Genomic DNA, 11,421 nt, shown 5'->3' with positions numbered 1-11,421 from the left:
CAGGCTATGCAGAAACAAGTCCTGCGCCTGGCGGGCGTGGTTAAGGTTTGCCTGAATAAGCTTGGACGTCATTAAGCGTCCTTAACTTTAGGTCCTTTCTCCGCGACCTCCATGTTTTTTGGGACTTCTCTACCTCCAACTCAAGCTGAGATAAAGTCGTGGGTTCCGTCTTCCTCTTCTTCTTCCTTTGTTCCAAGGGAGCTTCCTCCATCCCCTCTTTCTCTGGAACCTCTGTGCTGGGCGCAACAGGGAGAAGCTCCTCAGCCTTTTTTGTGGCCCCATTTCCTGGTAAGGGGGTCACCCTGGTGGTGGAAGTTCTCATCCCCCTCCCACCTTTAGCCGCCATACAATTTTGGCTGCCAATACGGTGATTGCTAGGCCTGCCCTTGTCCTCACAGATGAGGGACTTAGGTTTAGCCTCGCAAAACCTGGCCGCGTGTCCGGCTTCTCCGCACCTGTAGCACCTGCCACTTCTATCAATACTGCTGGTGCAATTGGCACGTATATGGCCTCCCTCAAGACACCTAAAGCATTGTAGGGGCCTCGCCTCCAGGAGCTCCGCCCTCGCCAATGCCCATCCAACCTGTATTTGGCCCCTTTGCGATATAGGGTTAGCTCCCTTCAACGGGCAGCGCACCCATACTATTCCAAGGCCGTTTCCGGCCCTCCTAATAGGGCCAACAGTAACATCCTCCGGGAGGCAAATCCCCTCCCTGGTTATTGCCGAGGCAATGTCCTGTGCCTTGGTCGAGTCGTCTAGGTCTCTCAGCCTCAGCTCACCCAATTTAGTGGGTCGCGAGACCTTGACATAACTTCTGCCCCGAAAGACTTGTTGGAGCTTGGCTGCGAAAGCGTCAGCCTTGCTCCGGCTCTCCTCCCCGGAAACCTCATAGATGAGGGTATCAGTAATGGCCTTTTTGTCCCTTTGTTCTTGTAACGATGTATCCCTCCATCGTTACTCGACCGTTACCCGGCCGCCGATCCGCCGGAAGTCCACCGCCCGACGAACACCGGTCGGGCAAATGCGGAGGTGCTGAGCGCCCATTTTTAAACAATAACCGAAAGCGTAAACATCTAACCGCCGTTAGGCGCGCGAAACCGTCAAGAGCCGGTGACGTGCTCGGGTACCGATCGACCGATACCGAAAACACCCGAGTCGCGCACGCCGGTTCTAAGACGCAAACACCGTTAGAACGATAGGCGAATTACACAGACGCGTGCGTCGAAAGCCGGTATAAATAGGGCGCGTTTTCGGTTATCGAGACCAGATCTTCCGCACCGCCAGAGTATGTAAGACGCCTGGAACCGCCTAGATCCTAGAACGCTCAGAGAGAAAGGAAAACGGGGTTAGGAGTACCCAGCCTCCGCCGAGAGTTTGCGGCATCTCCGAGAGCAATCCGTACGAAACATTAAAAGAGAGGCAAACGGGAACGGGCGTACTCGTCCCCGCCGAGAGTTCTCGGCACCTCGTATAAATCCGACCACCTGCGTACAACGGCGATCTTCCAGTGGTAGGGAGTTCCCTGCCATCGACGGGTGTTCTCGTCAGCCGTTGCACTCCCGAATTCCGCGGGGAAAACCATCCCGAATAAATATATAACGCGCTATACGCGCTTATCTCGTACTTCCGCGACCGCCATTTAGTCATCCGGACTCGCCATTGATACGGCGCGCTTAGTCCCGCGCCGAGGGATGATCCACATCCCTGCCGCGACACCGATCGACGTACGACATCGATACATACGCGTCAAAGAACCGCCCACCGGCCCGACCGAAATTACCGCCCAGTAACTAGCAGCATCTGCCGAAATCACGCGATCCGAAATCGATCTTCGATCGAACCGCCGAAGTCACGAACCGCGCCGCGCATACGTGCGTTGCATTAGATGCATCGCACCCGACACAACCGTACCGCTGTACATTCTGCCTCTTACACACATACGTTTGTATTATCGTTTTACACATACATCCACTAGTATCATATATTCACATATACATCCGCTTGCATTATATATTCACCCATACACATGCACGTATTCACATACTCACTCGCTTATATTAATTTATACGTGTCCAATACTGCGTGTCCAATCGAGCGGTGTCCAATCGTTCCGTGTCCAAACGGGTGTCACCCCTTGCGCACGGCTACGTATTATTATACATTTGCGCGCTCAGTCATTCGTCACTCGTCACTGAGTAGTGTTAATAGGCGAGTTCTAAGCCAGGTCCTCTGTGGGTAGGTGAGGGACGGGGGGTCCCGCGCGGGCGAGGGGGCATGACGTCACGCAGGCGGAGGGGGATTTTGGTGGCGCGTGGGAATGACGTCACGCGGGCGGGGGAGCTTATCGCGGGAGCATAAACAGCGCGGTGTATTACAAAGGGTGAGTGCCGATGTCCGGCTGCTCGAATTTATAAACATTATGAACAAATATCGTCTCGCACTATTGCACGTGCGGCATTATTGAATTTCGTAGATAGATGATAAGGCGATCATCAAGTATTTAGCGTAGCTTATTATGTACATTATTCGTACGACGAATCGTTATCCGCGTATCATTCTCGCCGCAGTACGGACTGCGTTTCGTGGTTCGTGGAAAAATTAAAAAATTTAGCGCAACGCGTAAAGACTATTAACCACGTTGTAGTAACCACGAATGTCCCCATGGTAAATTTAACGCGAGATGAGCGGGAAAATTTTCACAGCGCGACACACTGTCACATTTGCGAAAAACCGTTCGAGCAAAACGATACACGCGTACGCGATCATTGCCATCTTACCGATCGGTACCGAGGTCCCGCGCATTCAAACTGCAATTTAAATTATAAAGACTCTTTTTGCATTCCAAATTATTATCTATTTCCATTTTTGTGCAGATTATCACAAAATCTTCCTCTACCGAACACTTGACACACAAAAAAATACAAGTACCCGCTGTACCTTTTTCAACCGATATACGGACCGCAAGCTTTCAAATCGAATACTGAGTTTTTGACACCCTTTGTTCTTCATTATATATTTTTCATCTATCGCGTTATGGTACCGCGATGGTTCTATCTTATTTATAATAAATTCTAGCAGCCGGACATCGGCGCTCGCCTTATCATCTAATTCTAATGTTACGCGCTATAGTGCGAGCGGCCCTTCCTGGAAAAAAATGAAGAGACCACCGCAATGGTTCTATTTTGTTTATAATAAATTATAGCAGCCGGACATCGGCGCTCGCCTTATCATCTTTCTACGAAATTCAATAATGCCGCACGTGCAATAGTGCGAGACGATATTTGTTTATAATGTTTATAAATTCGAGCAGCCGGACATCGGCACTCGCCCTTTGTAATACACCGCGCTGTTTATGCTCCCGCGATAAGCTCCCCCGCCCGCGTGACGTCATTCCCACGCGCCACCAAAATCCCCCTCCGCCTGCGTGACGTCATGCCCCCTCGCCCGCGTGGGACCCCCCGTCCCTCACCTCCCCTCAGAGGACCTGGCTTAGAACCCGCCTATTAACACTACTTCACTGCGTGTTACGTTTGTTCGGACTCAAAGTATGTCCGCGTTGCGTTAATTGCTTGTTAATTCTAAGTTGCGTATTAGTTTTTAAGTCACAATAGCGGGCGATACGGTCGCCTTTGGAGATTGGATACCGAGAATCGGATACGTTCTCACCCGAATTATATTCGGTAACTCATTATTTGTCAACTCCGCGTTGCGAAGCGTAGTTAACGCCGAGAGAGGGTTCCGGCCGATTTATTGGGCCGACTTTGGCGTACATTCCGGGGTTTCATGCCCCGCGTCTAACATCCAGTCTCGCAGCCGCGTTTCTTTTATCGCAGCCGAATATCCGCGCGGTCTTTATCAATACTCTTCACAAGGAGCTTCGGCTCCCGCTATTATAATAAATCTGTTATTTCTTTGTTTAATTATCGAGCCTATTATTTTCAGTGGTTTCTGTCGCTCCTTATTGTATTTGTCGCCTCTTGCACAAATTATCGCGCTAGATCAATACTCGCCCTGCCCCTCTACCGTTAGGCGAGCTAGTCAGCCCGTGGCGAATTCCGGCAATTGCTTTCGCGTCTTTTTCGCGCTTATTTCGTGTGTATCGCAAATTGATATGTGAAAGATCATATCTGGCGCCCAAGTTCGATTTTCGCGATTATCTCTCGAATCTCGTCACGGTACGCGCGGAACTCCTAACATCCCGTTCCTACCCGGCGCGTGGATCTTTTTCTCCGTTTTGATTTTGACAACGACTATTCCGCCTCTCCCGTTCGGCGAATTAGCTCCGGTTCGTCGGCGCAACGTACGTCCGCGCGACGGAGAGATCGACACGGCGGACGCGTCTAACGTTCGGCCGCGAGACGGAAGTAAAAGTCGTCGCAGTGTATATATTTTTTGTTTTGTTTACGAATAAAGATATATACATTTTATAATATTTAGAAAAATTTATATCTACCTTTTCTCTTTGTTGATCGCGCTTTTTTCTTTTTACATATCATTTGCTTATTTACACTTCTAATATTTTCCTCATTTTCTGTATCATTATCCGAATAACTAATCTCGGTTGAGATATTAGTTCCATTTGAATCTATAATAAGTATAGGCATATGATGCAAAACTTATAAAATAAGATTAAAACATATATTTATATATTTTTTTGATATGCTCTCATTTTTAAAAGGAATAGCTATACATAAATATTATTTCTTTGCGATTTGCTTTTAAGAATATTAATTATTAAATTTAATATGTAATTTTTTCTTTAAAAACCCAATTTTCATTTTAACTTTAAACTATTATCACCAAGGTTTAAATGTTTATGATCAAGAATTAGAGAAAGGGAAAAAAGAGAATGCCATACAAAAATAATTCCACAAATTTGTTAAATAAAATAAAGTTATTTTGAAAATATATTAAATAATTTACTGATGAAAGCAATATCTAATTTATATTTTTATTTTAATTTTAATTTACATTTATATAGTGCATATTAATTTTGTTCCATAAACATAAGAAACACAAACCTCTTAATGAATTTTGTTGCAAAATGTGATTTACTCCATTAATTTTAATTCTATTACTATCTTCATTATTTTGAGTTTGTTCTAATGTTTCACATTCATTTTCATTATCACTAATATCATTATTATTTATATCGAACTCTGAGCATCTAGAATCTGAAGAATCATCTGAATTATCATCTTCATCTCGATCAATTCCTTGTGCTGCTTCTAAATACTGTGATATTTCTAAAATTTCCTTTTCTATAACAGGTTGTCATAATGAACTAAGTGTATTTTATCAGCATGACCCATGAAATTTGCAAGTGATGTGATTTCATTCTCCGATAAATTGTAATTAATGCACATTGTCGCTATATGTTTCCGTAACTCAGTTGCACGCAAAGTTACAGGATTTTCAGCACCGCACTCTACTGCGTACTGTCGCAACAAATCACATGCCAAGAGATATTTGTACTTATTTTTTATAAGAGAAGGAAGACCAAATAAATATGTATTATTTGATGAAACTTTCGCAGCTTTTTTGTGTTTTAATATCATATCAATGCAATCTCTCAATTCTCCTGTTAATAGAACTGGTACTGTTCGTCCAAGTTTACCTCTCAATGTAAAACGTACATATTTTTTAGCTATCTCTTTGGCATGTGTCGAAAGTGTTTCATACATTTCATTTGTTTGATAATTGATTCCTTGATAAGTCTTGTAATTTTCAATTAGTGTTCTTTGTATCTCCCCAGCTCTATGACGGTTGAATACTTGTACTGATGTTAATGTTACTTTTGTAAGTGTAAGCCATGCCTCGTAAGAAAACTCTTCTTTCAAAAAATTATAAGCTGTTTTTCTTGCAAAAAATCATGGAGCTTAATAATATCCGATTTAGAAGGCAGAACAATCTTTTTACGTATTTTGATTCATTGTTTCAGATATCGTTATGGTAACATATGTTGTAAAATCTTCAGAAAATACTTTTAAAAAATCTTCAGCAAGTAATTTTTTATCATAATTTTCTTTTCTAATAAATCGATTTATTATAATTTTTCCAAGTTTTTTTTATCAAACCTCCGAGTGATGATGCTAATGATGGAATCTTATAAAATTTTTCGTATCAAGATAAACCTGCTAATCTGTTGATTGCTTCAATACATGCACTGCTGTATCGTGGATAATAAATAGAAGCAAAATCTGTAATGTCTGAATATTTGTTTTTCAACATTCGTAAGAGGCGGCCAAGTCTTCCCATTTTTTGTCTTATCATGCCATCATGATGCTCTGATGCTTTGTATTTTTCACACTGCTGATTTCCAAATGCGATTATTAACTCATCATAACGTATAAGTCGCACAATATCGTCTTCCTTTAGAACAGGAAAAACACGTAATCTTAAAACTGTATTCGCTTCAGGATGTATTCGACCTATTACTGTTCTTCCTAAAACTGATATCGCTGTAGTGTCTTTATTTCTACGACCAATACATCTTCGAAAATGATGTCTGCCGGTAGATTTCAGTATAAATGCTTTGAATTTTGGGCATGCAATATAATCAGAAGGTAACTTGTTATACACTTTTTTAGAACGCCTTTCTACAAGAAGTTCACCATCATTACGTGTGCTATCTATGTTGAAATAAAAATCTCCACGTCTTCGGAGTGTTTCTATAATTTTTCTTCCTTCTGTAGTTCCTTTTGGTAAATTTTTAAATTTTTGAACTGCTAACTCATTAGCATGTACTCGTTCCAGATGGCGAGCTATTTTATTTTGAAACGTGTTGCAATACATGCAAAAATGCTTTTTTTTTGTTTGCATTAGCTGGTAGAACATACATTTCTGCATCATCTCGAGCACATTTACCCAATACGTTAAATGATGTTAATATATCTAATCCACTAGATACATGTATTGAACTGTTAGCCTCTTTAGAAATAGAATATGTTTGATTTACTTCAGTCTGAATTAAGCTTTCATCAGATGAATTATTTGGTATATAAGAAGAGTCTTTATAACGTGTATTTTCTGAACTGTTATTTTGTACATCAGAATAATTATCAAGATAGTCTGCAAAAATTATTATACAGGGTGTCCCATTTTAAAAGTTCCACCCTCATAACTTTTCAAGATCAACGTTTGAAGGAAAACCCGTATGGAACGCGAGAAGGACGGACTCCGAGTATTTTCGCATTATAAAAAATCGTGGAAATTGCCGCTCTGTCCAATTCGCGGCAAATCTTGACGCAGATTACGCTAGCTACTCCAACCAAGATTTGCGAATAAATCTTTTAGCTAGAGCGGCAAGTTATAGCGCATTGAAACGAAGAATGGGGGTTTGTTTTGACACACTATAACTTGCCGTTCTCGCTAAAGATTTATTCGCAAATCTTGGTTGGAGTAGCTTAGCTAATGTAAGTCAAGATTTGTCGCAAGTTGGACAAAGCGACAATTTTCACGATTTCTTTATTATGTTCTCGGAAGCATTATATATCAAGCAACGTAAAAAAAGGTTAACGCGAGATATGACGTTCGCGTAACGACGCGATGAAGAATTCATATAGAGCGTGAGAAAGAAATCGTATAAAGCGCGAAAGAGAAAACGCAGAACGTGGCGGCCGCGTAGCGGCGCGAGAAAGAATCTGTATGGAGCGCGAGAGAGAATCCGTATGGAACGCCAGAAGGACGGACTCGCGCGAGCATTTAAAAAAATGAAGATGACCTTCAAATCTCCTAAGCGCCTCCACCTAAAAAAAAATGTTCACTTCCACAAGATTTCCCCCTCGATACCATACAACTTTTCAAACATTTTCCTTCAAACGTTGATCCTGAAAAGTTATGAGGGTGGAACTTTTAAAATGGGACACCTGTATATGTGATCACGGGTTTAATTTTAATAAAGTCACTCTTTCTTTTTTTGGTTAAAGAATATATTCGCTATTTATTTCGGATATAACATTTATCGATCTTAACGCGGGGTTTACTAATATCGATACGTCCGTTCGCTCTCGCCGCTTTTGGAACTCTGCCCCGCTATCGGACCCCCGAGAGCCGATCTTCTCTCTATTTCGCTACGTGGCCCAATCAGCCGACGACACGTTCAGAAGCTTTCACTAAGAAAGCGCGTGATCAACCGTCACGAAGGGAATGTCTTCTGACAAACAAAATAATATCACGCAGAGACAACAGAAAAAGCGTAAACACGATCAGGCACATCAAACCTGGCCATAATTATATTCTATAATCTAAATCTTTCCTACATATACTGTTATGCCTCGGGTGAGGCACGGTAAATTTCGGGATCGTTGCCGGATTAAGATTAAGGAATCTGGGATGCGTCTGGCGGGTTACCCGTAGCACTGGACACTTTTTATGTTAAATAAAACTTTTATTCATTACAAATGGTCTTAGTTATAATTCGTCCTCGTATTTATTATCTACTCGTGTCGCGTATCGTGTTAACTGACACTCGCGTGCGCGTGTTTGGAGTCGGGTTTACGTCGCGAGACTCGCTTCTCGTTCTCCACGATTTTTACTAAGTGTGACTATTCGATATTGCAATAATTATCGACACTTGCTGTTGACACTCGCGACTGTTAGCGCTACTGCCCGCGTAATATTAATTAAGGATAAAGACTGCCCGCCGCTCGTTAGCGATGGGTCTTTTTATTATCTCCCCTTGGTTTCCCAGGAGGAGATTGTTTAGCGACAAGACCATGTGTCGTGTCGCTCGATTTTTGCGGCAAGATCCGGATGCAAGCTAAGGAGTTCTAAGTAGGACTTCTTTGCTTGCATTTTCGCAATTTCCTTTTCGCTTTTAGGTAGGACCTCTACGTTGCATTTTCGCAACGTCCTTATTCCGCTTGCCTTGGTTTCCGCGTTTTCGTAATGAGTGATTGCGCGGTCGCTCGGGCTTCGCGCGTGGCTCGCGTTGTCAGCGCTTCGCTCGGTCAACGTTCGTAACGTGATCTGTATTCGCGTTACACGTTGAGCAATCATATCAAATAATATGTATTTAGAATAATATATTTAATAATTCGTGTATAGCCTGTTCGGACTATAACAATACATAATATAAAAATTATAAATTTAGTAAAGAGAAAATCAGAATTTAAAAAATATACATTTTATGGAACAAATCACAATAGCTATAATAATAACATATATACAAACACTAATAACGTTAAATTACATATCGTGGATCCTAATCCTTTGGGCGTATAAATCCCTAAAGACCTCTTCCTTAGCGGCTAGAGGCACAACAAATGTATAACTTAAATTTTATATAGAAAAGGCTAACAGTTGGTTCTAGACTTTAAATATTTTTTTGAGAGATTACGTAGAAAAACGGACTGATTTTATCAAGCCATTTAACATTACTATATTATTTGAATGCAAAATTAATGTAAAATAATGTTAAGATTATTGTCTTTTTAATATTAAAATTTTTCTCTTTAACCATTTATTTATATTAACTATTTACATATGATATAATAATCCTAAAATTATTTGCGTATTCTGTGTATTCCTGAGAAAATTCTATTGTAAAATAATCTATTAATTCTTTATTTAAATCCATGATAAAAGTGACGTTTAGGGGATGCAACCCCGATGACCTTGACCTTGACATATGTTGTCAAGGTCATCCTCCTGAGTGATCTTCAGAAGGTTTTGGCCGTCGCTCGTTGTTTATTAAAAAATTATTAACAAACAAAGATTTGTAAAAATCAAGGTTTTGATCTCCTGCCAATTGGCGTATTGCCATTATATTAATAGTTTCGTCGTTTGACATGTAACAATTAATAAATTTTCTTATAATATTCCTATGTTCAAGACGAAGCAATAATTTTCTGAGAGTAGAAGAATGAAGTATACATTGAATTGAAACATTAGCATAGCAAGATATATTATCAACATTTGGAAGTCCTCTTATATGCCATAAAGTAGAATCATTAATATCCTTATCATTAATTTGACATTCCAAGATATTTTTTGATGATATTGCCCAAATTGTATCACGAATCTTGTGAACACGTTGTTTCAAAATATTAATATGTATAAGATCTGGCCTGTATTGTGTTCGCAATCAAGCGACGCAGTAGCGTCGCGACGCCAAGTATATAAAAAAAAACGTTTCGGCTTGTCAACGGTTTGCCTATGTTTGCCTATGTATACCAGAAATGTGATATTTTTCGTTCTCCATCATTATCATAATAATCATGGTCATAAGTTTCAGACTCTCACGTACGTATGCTCGCACGCACACACGCAAAGCGAGTTTGTCCCTCAAGGCGCGTTTGCAGCGCTCATGTACGATTATTCGCTTGAGTGTGCAAATACGCCTTGAGAAACAATGTGTATGTGCCTGCATATGTATATGATACGTATCAAGCGACGCGGTAGTCACGGTACGCGGTAGCATCGCGACGTCAAGATATAATAAGGTTAAGGTTATAAGGTTATATTTGAATTTGTTGCAGAAAATATATTTGGTCCTATCGAGTAAGTATATATTTGTTTATACATGTTTATTTATTGTTTTATAAGTATATTATTTCTTGATGATATGATCTGAACATTGTCTAAATTATAGTACTTATTTGCAGGATAAAGTGAAATCAGTCAATCCTTTTGAGAAGAAGTATCAGTCAATCCTTTCGAGAAGTATATGCAATCCCAGAAGAATTTTGCTAATCGAAAAGACTGGTATAATACGTATGCAATCCCAGAAGAACTTTGCTAAACAGCGTAACATATTGGGTTATATTTGGCAGTGACAGACAGTAAGTACAATTAAGTAGCACAAATAAAACATTGAGTAGCACATATAAATAGAGAAATAGACTAGCAAAGAGATAAAGGAGAGCCTAGCCTGCCCATCTCCAACAAGAAGCAAGCAGCGAAAGATTTGATACGGTTTGTCGAAGAATCAAACGGCAATTTTCGAGAACTATCAAATGATGTCCGACACCACCTTTAAGGCATTACAAAGACAACTACCAGTAATGCGAACAAAAATTGATTGGAACAAAATAGTGTCATACAGTATTGGCAAAAAGCTTGAAGTCTGAACGTATGATGTGCATGGGAACAAACTATATCAATACTAAATAGGATTCAATAAAATTAACGAATGCCATGCCAATTCTACATAAATAAATTATTTATGTAGAATTGGCATTCGTTAATTTTATTTTTAGTATTATAGGCAATAAAATATTGTGTAAAGTAGCTCAACTTAACTGTACTTATAAATTCATTCACTTATTACTGTAACATCATACAGTTGAAGAATGATCTACATTGAAGTATGATGTTACAGTAATACAAAAGTGAATGAATTTATAGGTGTAGTTAAATTGATATTATATTATTAAATTATATTATATTATATATAATATAATATAATATATATAATG

The sequence above is a fragment of the Formica exsecta genome, unplaced genomic scaffold (genome assembly GCF_003651465.1).
Source record: "Formica exsecta isolate Colony F162 unplaced genomic scaffold, ASM365146v1 scaffold1162, whole genome shotgun sequence".
Classification (NCBI taxonomy): domain Eukaryota; kingdom Metazoa; phylum Arthropoda; class Insecta; order Hymenoptera; family Formicidae; genus Formica; species Formica exsecta.
This window is presented reverse-complemented; position numbering follows the sequence as displayed.